This window comes from Crinia signifera, chromosome 5 (assembly GCF_055691185.1).
Source record: "Crinia signifera chromosome 5, ASM5569118v1, whole genome shotgun sequence".
NCBI lineage: Eukaryota > Metazoa > Chordata > Amphibia > Anura > Myobatrachidae > Crinia > Crinia signifera.
In genome coordinates this window covers 248096288-248110754 of record NC_139221.1, presented here as the reverse complement: position 1 = coordinate 248110754, position 14467 = coordinate 248096288, and positions in this window count along the sequence as shown.

The window sequence follows — 14467 nt, the reverse complement described above, 5'->3', positions numbered from 1 at the left end:
ATATGTGGGTGATCCCTCACTCCTTGTGTTATAGTGCAGCTTAGCCAGCAGGGAGTTGTTATCCTTTGGGCCGCACATGTTTTTTCACTGAGCACATTATCTGTAGATAGATAGATGGGTAGGTAGACAAATGGGTGGGTTGTTGGTTGGGTTGGTGTATAGATAGTGATTTATTAGATAGACAGATAAATGGGCGGGTGGGTGGATAAATGGTAAATCATTAGATAGATAGATAGATAGATAGATAGATAGTTGGGTGGGGGAATCTCAATACCTGTAAAAAAATATGTGGGTGATCCCTCACTCCTTGTGTTATAGTGCAGCTCAGCCAGCAGGGAGTTGTTATCCTTTGGGCCCCACATATTTTTTTCACTGAGCGCACTAACGGTAGATAGATAGGTAGGTAGATAAATGGGAGGGTGGTTGGGTAGGTCGGATAGATAGTGAATCATTAGATAGACAGATAAATGGGTGGGTGAGTTGATAAATGGTAAATCATTAGATAGATAGGTGAGTGGGTGAAGCGCAATACCTGTAAAAAAATATGTGGGTGATCCCTTACTCCTTGTGTTATAGTGCAGCTTAGCCAGCAGGGAGTTGTTATCCTTTGGGCCCCACATTTTTTCACTGAGCACATTATCTGTAGATAGATAGATGGGTATGTAGACAAATGGGTGGGTTGTTGGGTGGGTAGGTGTATAGATAGTGAATCATTAGATAGACAGATAACTGGGCGGTTGGGTGGATAAATGTTAAATCATTAGATTGATTGATAGTTTGGTGGGTGGATTTCAATAACTGTAAAAGAATATGTGGGTGATCCCTCACTCCTTGTGTAATAGTGCAGCTCGGCCAGCAGGGAGTTGTTATCCTTTGGCACCCACATATTTTTTCACTGAGCAAACTAAATGTGGATAGACAGATAGATAGATAGGTAGGTAGATAAATGGGAGGGTGGTTGGGTAGGTGGATAGATAGTGAATCATTAGATAGACAGATAAATGGGTGGGTAGATATATTTTAAATCATTAGATAGATAGGTGGGTGGTAGAAGTGCAATAGCTGTAAAAATATATTTGGGTGATCCCTCACTCTTTGTGTAATAGTGCAGCTCGGCCAGCAGGGAGTTCTCCTTTGGGACCCACATATTTTTTAACTGAGCGCACTAACCGTAGATAGATAGATAGATAGATAGATAGATAGATAGATGGATGTGTAGGCACATGGATATTAAATCATTGGATAGACAAATAAATTGGGTGGATAGGTAGATAGATGGTAAATTATTAATTAAATAGACAAATCATAGCTAGAATAGTTCATAAAGTAGAGGCATGGATAAAGAGGTGAGGGATTCCTCTCATTTTTCTAAAGCCCCATAAACGCTACTCAAAAAGAAAAGTTATCGCTCAGAATGGCATTTTTGAGCGATCTCTTTTCTTTAAAACAAATCTGTAGTATGTATACTCAATATAGTTAATGATGTGTGCTCCCGCGCATCCTTAACGACCACCCTCCTGCCCCTTCACCTGAACATACAGGTCATCTTTGGCCATATAGCCTATGACCCGCATGTTCGGCAGGTCACTGGGACATCATTGAATGATATCTGTAACAGATTTCTTTCAGTGTGAATAGTGGAACCACAGATATAGTTGACTATATAGATGGTGCCCCTAGACTCCCAGTGTGTACAGGGCTTTAGGGTCAATGTATACTGAGAACATATTATCATGCCTATTTCCATTTTTTAGGTGATAATTCTCCATAAAACATATGATGAGGTCATAACAGCTGACTACTGCGAAGTGACCTGGACTGCAGAATCCTCCTCAAGTCAAAAAACAAAGATTAAGCACAGCAACAGGAGACCGAAGTCAGGTAATTAATGAAAATTAATTACTGATAATATGTTTTTGGTATACATTTGGTCTTCACAAATAGGACTTCTAGCTATGAACTCTTCTATAATTGTACTTTGTGATTACTTAGTGTACAGTTAAATAGATAGAGATAGGTAGAGATAAATAGAAAGAGTAAAAGATAAACTCGTACCTTCCTCCACTGTCCGCTAAGGCAGCTTAACGGACATGGGGGTGGGAGGGAAGTCAGTAACCCACTTTTTTTCAGTCAGCAACTTTCTTCCCTTTGTAATGTTGCAGCTTGACCAGCAGGGAAGGTGGGATCCTTAACTGGGTAGGTATGTAGATGGTAAATCATGAAATAGAAAATGGCTAGGTGGTTGAAGTGCAATATCTGTAAAAGATATGTGGGTGATCCCTCACTCCTTGTGTAAAAGTACAGCTCGGCCAGCAGGGAATTGTTATCCTTTGGGACCCCTTTTTTTTACTGAGCACATTAACTGTAGATAGATAGATAGATAGATAGATAGATAGATAGATAGATGGATAGATATATGGATAGATAGATAGATAGATAGATAGATAGATAGATAGATAGATGTTTAGGTATATAAATGGGTGGGATGTTGGGTGGGTAGGTGTATAGATAGTGAATCATTAGATAGACAGATAAATGGGTGGGTGGGTAGATAAAAGGTAAATTATTAGATAGATAGGTGGGTGGGTGAAGCTCAATACCTGTAAAAAAATATGTGGGTGATCCCTCACTTCTTGTGTTATAGTGCAGCTCAGCCAGCAGGGAGTTGTTATCCTTTGGGCCCCACATATTTTTTCACTGAGCGCACTAACTGTAGATAGATAGATAGATAGATATATGGATAGATAGATAGATGTTTAGGTAAATAAATGGGTGGGATGTTGGGTGGGTAGGTGTATAGATAGTGGATCATTAGATAGACAGACAGATAAATGGGTGGGTGAGTAGATAAATGGTAAATCATTAGATAGATAGGTGAGTGGGTGAAGCGCAAAACCTGTAAAAAAATATGTGGGTGATCCCTCACTTCTTGTGTTATAGTGCAGCTCAGCCAGCAGGGAGTTGTTATCCTTTGGGCCCCACATATTTTTTCACTGAGCGCACTAACTGTAGATAGATAGATAGATAGGTTGGTAGATAAATGGGAGGGTGGTTGGGTAGGTTGGATAGATAGTGAATCATTAGATAGACAGACAGATAAATGGGTGGGTGAGTAGATAAATGGTAAATCATTAGATAGATAGTTGGGTGGGTGAATCACAATACCTGTAAAAAAATATGTGGGTGATCCCTCACTCCTTGTGTTATAGTGCAGCTTAGCCAGCAGGGAGTTGTTATACTTTGGGCCCCACATTTTTTTTCACTGAGCACATTATCTGTAGATAGATAGATGGGTAGGTAGACAAATGGGTGGGTTAATGGGTGGGTAGGTGTATAGATAGTGAATCATTAGATAGACAGATAAATGGGCGGGTGGGTGGACAAATGGTAAATCATTAGATAGATAGATAGATAGATAGTTGGGTGGGTGAAGCTCAATAACTGTAAAAAAAATATGTGGGTGATCCCTCACTCCTTGTGTTATAGTGCAGCATAGCAAGCAGGGAGTTGTTATCCTTTGGGCCCCACATATTTTTTTACTGAGCGCATTAACTGTAGATAGATAGATAGATATATGGATATATAGATAGATAGATAGATAGATAGATAGATGTTTAGGTAAATAAATGGGTGGGATGTTGGGTGGGTAGGTGTATAGATAGTGAATCATTAGATAGACAGATAAATGGACGGGTGGGTGGATAAATGGTAAATCATTAGATAGATAGTTGGGTGGGTGAATCTCAATACCTGTAAAAAATATGTGGGTGATCCCTCACTCCTTGTGTTATAGTGCAGCTTAGCCAGCAGGGAGTTGTTATCCTTTGGGCCCCACATGTTTTTTCACTGAGCACATTATCTGTAGATAGATAGATGGGTAGGTAGACAAATGGGTGGGTTATTGGTTGGGTTGGTGTATAGATAGTGATTTATTAGATAGACAGATAAATGGGCGGGTGGGTGGATAAATGGTAAATCATTAGATAGATAGATAGATAGTTGGGTGGGGGAATCTCAATACCTGTAAAAAAATATGTGGGTGATCCCTCACTCCTTGTGTTATAGTGCAGCTCAGCCAGCAGGGAGTTGTTATCCTTTGGGCCCCACATATTTTTTTCACTGAGCGCACTAACGGTAGATAGATAGGTAAGTAGATAAATGGGAGGGTGGTTGGGTAGGTCGGATAGATAGTGAATCATTAGATAGACAGATAAATGGGTGGGTGAGTAGATAAATGGTAAATCATTAGATAGATAGGTGAGTGGGTGAAGCGCAATACCTGTAAAAAAATATGTGGGTGATCCCTTACTCCTTGTGTTATAGTGCAGCTTAGCCAGCAGGGAGTTGTTATCCTTTGGGCCCCACATTTTTTCACTGAGCACATTATCTGTAGATAGATAGATGGGTATGTAGACAAATGGGTGGGTTGTTGGGTGGGTAGGTGTATAGATAGTGAATCATTAGATAGACAGATAACTGGGCGGTTGGGTGGATAAGTGTTAAATCATTAGATTGATTGATAGTTTGGTGGGTGGATTTCAATAACTGTAAAAGAATATGTGGGTGATCCCTCACTCCTTGTGTAATAGTGCAGCTCGGCCAGCAGGGAGTTGTTATCCTTTGGCACCCACATATTTTTTCACTGAGCAAACTAAATGTGGATAGACAGATATATAGATAGGTAGGTAGATAAACGGGAGGGTGGTTGGGTAGGTGGATAGTGAATCATTAGATAGACAGATAAATGGGTGGGTAGATATATTTTAAATCATTAGATAGATAGGTGGGTGGTAGAAGTGCAATAGCTGTAAAAATATATTTGGGTGATCCCTCACTCTTTGTGTAATAGTGCAGCTCGGCCAGCAGGGAGTTCTCCTTTGGGACCCACATATTTTTTAACTGAGCGCACTAACCGTAGATAGATAGATAGATAGATAGATGGATGTGTAGGCACATGGATAGTAAATCATTGGATAGACAAATAAATTGGGTGGATAGGTAGATAGATGGTAAATTATTAATTAAATAGACAAATCATAGCTAGAATAGTTCATAAAGTAGAGGCATGGATAAAGAGGTGAGGGATTCCTCTCATTTTTCTAAAGCCCCATAAACGCTACTCAAAAAGAAAAGTTATCGCTCAGAATGGCATTTTTGAGCGATCTCTTTTCTTTAAAACAAATCTGTAGTATGTATACTCAATATAGTTAATGATGTGTGCTCCCGCGCATCCTTAACGACCACCCTCCTGCCCCTTCACCTGAACATACAGGTCATCTTTGGCCATATAGCCTATGACCCGCATGTTCGGCAGGTCACTGGGACATCATTGAATGATATCGGTAACAGATTTCTTTCAGTGTGAATAGTGGAACCACAGATATAGTTGACTATATAGATGGTGCCCCTAGACTCCCAGTGTGTACAGGGCTTTAGGGTCAATGTATACTGAGAACATATTATCATGCCTATTTCCATTTTTTAGGTGATAATTCTCCATAAAACATATGATGAGGTCATAACAGCTGACTACTGCGAAGTGACCTGGACTGCAGAATCCTCCTCAAGTCAAAAAACAAAGATTAAGCACAGCAACAGGAGATCGAAGTCAGGTAATTAATGAAAATTAATTACTGATAATATGTTTTTGGTATACATTTGGTCTTCACAAATAGGACTTCTAGCTATGAACTCTTCTATAATTGTACTTTGTGATTACTTAGTGTACAGTTAAATAGATAGAGATAGGTAGAGATAAATAGAAAGAGTAAAAGATAAACTCGTACCTTCCTCCACTGTCCGCTAAGGCAGCTTAACGGACATGGGGGTGGGAGGGAAGTCAGTAACCCACTTTTTTTCAGTCAGCAACTTTCTTCCCTTTGTAATGTTGCAGCTTGACCAGCAGGGAAGGTGGGATCCTTAACTGGGTAGGTATGTAGATGGTAAATCATGAAATAGAAAATGGCTAGGTGGTTGAAGTGCAATATCTGTAAAAGATATGTGGGTGATCCCTCACTCCTTGTGTAAAAGTACAGCTCGGCCAGCAGGGAATTGTTATCCTTTGGGACCCCTTTTTTTTTACTGAGCACATTAACTGTAGATAGATAGATAGATAGATAGATAGATAGATAGATAGATAGATAGATAGATGGATATATATATGGATAGATAGATAGATAGATAGATGTTTAGGTATATAAATGGGTGGGATGTTGGGTGGGTAGGTGTATAGATAGTGAATCATTAGATAGACAGATAAATGGGTGGGTGGGTAGATAAAAGGTAAATTATTAGATAGATAGGTGGGTGGGTGAAGCTCAATACCTGTAAAAAAATATGTGGGTGATCCCTCACTTCTTGTGTTATAGTGCAGCTCAGCCAGCAGGGAGTTGTTATCCTTTGGGCCCCACATATTTTTTCACTGAGCGCACTAACTGTAGATAGATAGATAGATAGATAGATAGATAGATAGATAGATAGATAGATATATGGATAGATAGATAGATAGATAGATGTTTAGGTAAATAAATGGGTGGGATGTTGGGTGGGTAGGTGTATAGATAGTGGATCATTAGATAGACAGACAGATAAATGGGTGGGTGAGTAGATAAATGGTAAATCATTAGATAGATAGGTGAGTGGGTGAAGCGCAAAACCTGTAAAAAAATATGTGGGTGATCCCTCACTTCTTGTGTTATAGTGCAGCTCAGCCAGCAGGGAGTTGTTATCCTTTGGGCCCCACATATTTTTTCACTGAGCGCACTAACTGTAGATAGATAGATAGATAGATAGATAGATAGATAGATAGATAGATAGATAGGTTGGTAGATAAATGAGAGGGTGATTGGGTAGGTTGGATAGATAGTGAATCATTAGATAGACAGACAGATAAATGGGTGGGTGAGTAGATAAATGGTAAATCATTAGATAGATAGTTGGGTGGGTGAATCACAATACCTGTAAAAAAATATGTGGGTGATCCCTCACTCCTTGTGTTATAGTGCAGCTTAGCCAGCAGGGAGTTGTTATCCTTTGGGCCCCACATTTTTTTTCACTGAGCACATTATCTGTAGATAGATAGATGGGTAGGTAGACAAATGGGTGGGTTGTTGGGTGGGTAGGTGTATAGATAGTGAATCATTAGATAGACAGATAAATGGGCGGGTGGGTGGATAAATGGTAAATCATTAGATAGATAGATAGATAGATAGATAGATAGATAGATAGATAGATAGTTGGGTGGGTGAAGCTCAATACCTGTAAAAAAAATATGTGGGTGATCCCTCACTCCTTGTGTTATAGTGCAGCATAGCAAGCAGGGAGTTGTTATCCTTTGGGCCCCACATATTTTTTCACTGAGCGCATTAACTGTAGATAGATAGATAGATATATGGATATATAGATAGATAGATAGATAGATAGATAGATAGATGTTTAGGTAAATAAATGGGTGGGATGTTGGGTGGGTAGGTGTATAGATAGTGAATCATTAGATAGACAAATAAATGGACGGGTGGGTGGATAAATGGTAAATCATTAGATAGATAGTTGGGTGGGTGAATCTCAATACCTGTAAAAAATATGTGGGTGATCCCTCACTCCTTGTGTTATAGTGCAGCTTAGCCAGCAGGGAGTTGTTATCCTTTGGGCCCCACATGTTTTTTCACTGAGCAAACTAAATGTGGATAGACAGATATATAGATAGGTAGGTAGATAAACGGGAGGGTGGTTGGGTAGGTGGATAGTGAATCATTAGATAGACAGATAAATGGGTGGGTAGATATATTTTAAATCATTAGATAGATAGGTGGGTGGTAGAAGTGCAATAGCTGTAAAAATATATTTGGGTGATCCCTCACTCTTTGTGTAATAGTGCAGCTCGGCCAGCAGGGAGTTCTCCTTTGGGACCCACATATTTTTTAACTGAGCGCACTAACCGTAGATAGATAGATAGATAGATAGATAGATAGATGGATGTGTAGGCACATGGATAGTAAATCATTGGATAGACAAATAAATTGGGTGGATAGGTAGATAGATGGTAAATTATTAATTAAATAGACAAATCATAGCTAGAATAGTTCATAAAGTAGAGGCATGGATAAAGAGGTGAGGGATTCCTCTCATTTTTCTAAAGCCCCATAAACGCTACTCAAAAAGAAAAGTTATCGCTCAGAATGGCATTTTTGAGCGATCTCTTTTCTTTAAAACAAATCTGTAGTATGTATACTCAATATAGTTAATGATGTGTGCTCCCGCGCATCCTTAACGACCACCCTCCTGCCCCTTCACCTGAACATACAGGTCATCTTTGGCCATATAGCCTATGACCCGCATGTTCGGCAGGTCACTGGGACATCATTGAATGATATCGGTAACAGATTTCTTTCAGTGTGAATAGTGGAACCACAGATATAGTTGACTATATAGATGGTGCCCCTAGACTCCCAGTGTGTACAGGGCTTTAGGGTCAATGTATACTGAGAACATATTATCATGCCTATTTCCATTTTTTAGGTGATAATTCTCCATAAAACATATGATGAGGTCATAACAGCTGACTACTGCGAAGTGACCTGGACTGCAGAATCCTCCTCAAGTCAAAAAACAAAGATTAAGCACAGCAACAGGAGATCGAAGTCAGGTAATTAATGAAAATTAATTACTGATAATATGTTTTTGGTATACATTTGGTCTTCACAAATAGGACTTCTAGCTATGAACTCTTCTATAATTGTACTTTGTGATTACTTAGTGTACAGTTAAATAGATAGAGATAGGTAGAGATAAATAGAAAGAGTAAAAGATAAACTCGTACCTTCCTCCACTGTCCGCTAAGGCAGCTTAACGGACATGGGGGTGGGAGGGAAGTCAGTAACCCACTTTTTTTCAGTCAGCAACTTTCTTCCCTTTGTAATGTTGCAGCTTGACCAGCAGGGAAGGTGGGATCCTTAACTGGGTAGGTATGTAGATGGTAAATCATGAAATAGAAAATGGCTAGGTGGTTGAAGTGCAATATCTGTAAAAGATATGTGGGTGATCCCTCACTCCTTGTGTAAAAGTACAGCTCGGCCAGCAGGGAATTGTTATCCTTTGGGACCCCTTTTTTTTTACTGAGCACATTAACTGTAGATAGATAGATAGATAGATAGATAGATAGATAGATGGATAGATATATGGATAGATAGATAGATAGATAGATAGATGTTTAGGTATATAAATGGGTGGGATGTTGGGTGGGTAGGTGTATAGATAGTGAATCATTAGATAGACAGATAAATGGGTGGGTGGGTAGATAAAAGGTAAATTATTAGATAGATAGGTGGGTGGGTGAAGCTCAATACCTGTAAAAAAATATGTGGGTGATCCCTCACTTCTTGTGTTATAGTGCAGCTCAGCCAGCAGGGAGTTGTTATCCTTTGGGCCCCACATATTTTTTCACTGAGCGCACTAACTGTAGATAGATAGATAGATAGATAGATAGATAGATAGATATATGGATAGATAGATAGATGTTTAGGTAAATAAATGGGTGGGATGTTGGGTGGGTAGGTGTATAGATAGTGGATCATTAGATAGACAGACAGATAAATGGGTGGGTGAGTAGATAAATGGTAAATCATTAGATAGATAGGTGAGTGGGTGAAGCGCAAAACCTGTAAAAAAATATGTGGGTGATCCCTCACTTCTTGTGTTATAGTGCAGCTCAGCCAGCAGGGAGTTGTTATCCTTTGGGCCCCACATATTTTTTCACTGAGCGCACTAACTGTAGATAGATAGATAGATAGATAGATAGATAGGTTGGTAGATAAATGAGAGGGTGATTGGGTAGGTTGGATAGATAGTGAATCATTAGATAGACAGACAGATAAATGGGTGGGTGAGTAGATAAATGGTAAATCATTAGATAGATAGTTGGGTGGGTGAATCACAATACCTGTAAAAAAATATGTGGGTGATCCCTCACTCCTTGTGTTATAGTGCAGCTTAGCCAGCAGGGAGTTGTTATCCTTTGGGCCCCACATTTTTTTTCACTGAGCACATTATCTGTAGATAGATAGATGGGTAGGTAGACAAATGGGTGGGTTGTTGGGTGGGTAGGTGTATAGATAGTGAATCATTAGATAGACAGATAAATGGGCGGGTGGGTGGATAAATGGTAAATCATTAGATAGATAGATAGATAGATAGATAGATAGATAGATAGTTGGGTGGGTGAAGCTCAATACCTGTAAAAAAAATATGTGGGTGATCCCTCACTCCTTGTGTTATAGTGCAGCATAGCAAGCAGGGAGTTGTTATCCTTTGGGCCCCACATATTTTTTCACTGAGTGCATTAACTGTAGATAGATAGATAGATATATGGATATATAGATAGATAGATAGATAGATAGATAGATAGATAGATAGATGTTTAGGTAAATAAATGGGTGGGATGTTGGGTGGGTAGGTGTATAGATAGTGAATCATTAGATAGACAGATAAATGGACGGGTGGGTGGATAAATGGTAAATCATTAGATAGATAGTTGGGTGGGTGAATCTCAATACCTGTAAAAAATATGTGGGTGATCCCTCACTCCTTGTGTTATAGTGCAGCTTAGCCAGCAGGGAGTTGTTATCCTTTGGGCCCCACATGTTTTTTCACTGAGCACATTATCTGTAGATAGATAGATGGGTAGGTAGACAAATGGGTGGGTTGTTGGTTGGGTTGGTGTATAGATAGTGATTTATTAGATAGACAGATAAATGGGCGGGTGGGTGGATAAATGGTAAATCATTAGATAGATAGATAGATAGATAGATAGATAGTTGGGTGGGGGAATCTCAATACCTGTAAAAAAATATGTGGGTGATCCCTCACTCCTTGTGTTATAGTGCAGCTCAGCCAGCAGGGAGTTGTTATCCTTTGGGCCCCACATATTTTTTTCACTGAGCGCACTAACGGTAGATAGATAGGAAGGTAGATAAATGGGAGGGTGGTTGGGTAGGTCGGATAGATAGTGAATCATTAGATAGACAGATAAATGGGTGGGTGAGTAGATAAATGGTAAATCATTAGATAGATAGGTGAGTGGGTGAAGCGCAATACCTGTAAAAAAATATGTGGGTGATCCCTTACTCCTTGTGTTATAGTGCAGCTTAGCCAGCAGGGAGTTGTTATCCTTTGGGCCCCACATTTTTTCACTGAGCACATTATCTGTAGATTAAATAGATGGGTATGTAGACAAATGGGTGGGTTGTTGGGTGGGTAGGTGTATAGATAGTGAATCATTAGATAGACAGATAACTGGGCGGTTGGGTGGATAAATGTTAAATCATTAGATTGATTGATAGTTTGGTGGGTGGATTTCAATAACTGTAAAAGAATATGTGGGTGATCCCTCACTCCTTGTGTAATAGTGCAGCTCGGCCAGCAGGGAGTTGTTATCCTTTGGCACCCACATATTTTTTCACTGAGCAAACTAAATGTGGATAGACAGATAGATAGATAGATAGGTAGGTAGATAAATGGGAGGGTGGTTGGGTAGGTGGATAGATAGTGAATCATTAGATAGACAGATAAATGGGTGGGTAGATATATTTTAAATCATTAGATAGATAGGTGGGTGGTAGAAGTGCAATAGCTGTAAAAATATATTTGGGTGATCCCTCACTCTTTGTGTAATAGTGCAGCTCGGCCAGCAGGGAGTTCTCCTTTGGGACCCACATATTTTTTAACTGAGCGCACTAACCGTAGATAGATAGATAGATAGATAGATAGATAGATGGATGTGTAGGCACATGGATAGTAAATCATTGGATAGACAAATAAATTGGGTGGATAGGTAGATAGATGGTAAATTATTAATTAAATAGACAAATCATAGCTAGAATAGTTCATAAAGTAGAGGCATGGATAAAGAGGTGAGGGATTCCTCTCATTTTTCTAAAGCCCCATAAACGCTACTCAAAAAGAAAAGTTATCGCTCAGAATGGCATTTTTGAGCGATCTCTTTTCTTTAAAACAAATCTGTAGTATGTATACTCAATATAGTTAATGATGTGTGCTCCCGCGCATCCTTAACGACCACCCTCCTGCCCCTTCACCTAAACATACAGGTCATCTTTGGCCATATAGCCTATGACCCGCATGTTCGGCAGGTCACTGGGACATCATTGAATGATATCGGTAACAGATTTCTTTCAGTGTGAATAGTGGAACCACAGATATAGTTGACTATATAGATGGTGCCCCTAGACTCCCAGTGTGTACAGGGCTTTAGGGTCAATGTATACTGAGAACATATTATCATGCCTATTTCCATTTTTTAGGTGATAATTCTCCATAAAACATATGATGAGGTCATAACAGCTGACTACTGCGAAGTGACCTGGACTGCAGAATCCTCCTCAAGTCAAAAAACAAAGATTAAGCACAGCAACAGGAGACCGAAGTCAGGTAATTAATGAAAATTAATTACTGATAATATGTTTTTGGTATACATTTGGTCTTCACAAATAGGACTTCTAGCTATGAACTCTTCTATAATTGTACTTTGTGATTACTTAGTGTACAGTTAAATAGATAGAGATAGGTAGAGATAAATAGAAAGAGTAAAAGATAAACTCGTACCTTCCTCCACTGTCCGCTAAGGCAGCTTAACGGACATGGGGGTGGGAGGGAAGTCAGTAACCCACTTTTTTTCAGTCAGCAACTTTCTTCCCTTTGTAATGTTGCAGCTTGACCAGCAGGGAAGGTGGGATCCTTAACTGGGTAGGTATGTAGATGGTAAATCATGAAATAGAAAATGGCTAGGTGGTTGAAGTGCAATATCTGTAAAAGATATGTGGGTGATCCCTCACTCCTTGTGTAAAAGTACAGCTCGGCCAGCAGGGAATTGTTATCCTTTGGGACCCCTTTTTTTTTACTGAGCACATTAACTGTAGATAGATAGATAGATAGATAGATAGATAGATGGATAGATAGATAGATAGATAGATAGATGTTTAGGTATATAAATGGGTGGGATGTTGGGTGGGTAGGTGTATAGATAGTGAATCATTAGATAGACAGATAAATGGGTGGGTGGGTAGATAAAAGGTAAATTATTAGATAGATAGGTGGGTGGGTGAAGCTCAATACCTGTAAAAAAATATGTGGGTGATCCCTCACTTCTTGTGTTATAGTGCAGCTCAGCCAGCAGGGAGTTGTTATCCTTTGGGCCCCACATATTTTTTCACTGAGCGCACTAACTGTAGATAGATAGATAGATATATGGATAGATAGATAGATAGATGTTTAGGTAAATAAATGGGTGGGATGTTGGGTGGGTAGGTGTATAGATAGTGGATCATTAGATAGACAGACAGATAAATGGGTGGGTGAGTAGATAAATGGTAAATCATTAGATAGATAGGTGAGTGGGTGAAGCGCAAAACCTGTAAAAAAATATGTGGGTGATCCCTCACTTCTTGTGTTATAGTGCAGCTCAGCCAGCAGGGAGTTGTTATCCTTTGGGCCCCACATATTTTTTCACTGAGCGCACTAACTGTAGATAGATAGATAGATAGATAGGTTGGTAGATAAATGAGAGGGTGATTGGGTAGGTTGGATAGATAGTGAATCATTAGATAGACAGACAGATAAATGGGTGGGTGAGTAGATAAATGGTAAATCATTAGATAGATAGTTGGGTGGGTGAATCACAATACCTGTAAAAAAATATGTGGGTGATCCCTCACTCCTTGTGTTATAGTGCAGCTTAGCCAGCAGGGAGTTGTTATCCTTTGGGCCCCACATTTTTTTTCACTGAGCACATTATCTGTAGATAGATAGATGGGTAGGTAGACAAATGGGTGGGTTGTTGGGTGGGTAGGTGTATAGATAGTGAATCATTAGATAGACAGATAAATGGGCGGGTGGGTGGATAAATGGTAAATCATTAGATAGATAGATAGATAGATAGATAGTTGGGTGGGTGAAGCTCAATACCTGTAAAAAAAATATGTGGGTGATCCCTCACTCCTTGTGTTATAGTGCAGCATAGCAAGCAGGGAGTTGTTATCCTTTGGGCCCCACATATTTTTTCACTGAGCGCATTAACTGTAGATAGATAGATAGATATATGGATATATAGATAGATAGATAGATAGATAGATAGATGTTTAGGTAAATAAATGGGTGGGATGTTGGGTGGGTAGGTGTATAGATAGTGAATCATTAGATAGACAGATAAATGGGCGGGTGGGTGGATAAATGGTAAATCATTAGATAGATAGATAGATAGATAGATAGTTGGGTGGGGGAATCTCAATACCTGTAAAAAAATATGTGGGTGATCCCTCACTCCTTGTGTTATAGTGCAGCTCAGCCAGCAGGGAGTTGTTATCCTTTGGGTCCCACATATTTTTTTCACTGAGCGCACTAACGGTAGATAGATAGGAAGGTAGATAAATGGGAGGGTGGTTGGGTAGGTCGGATAGAT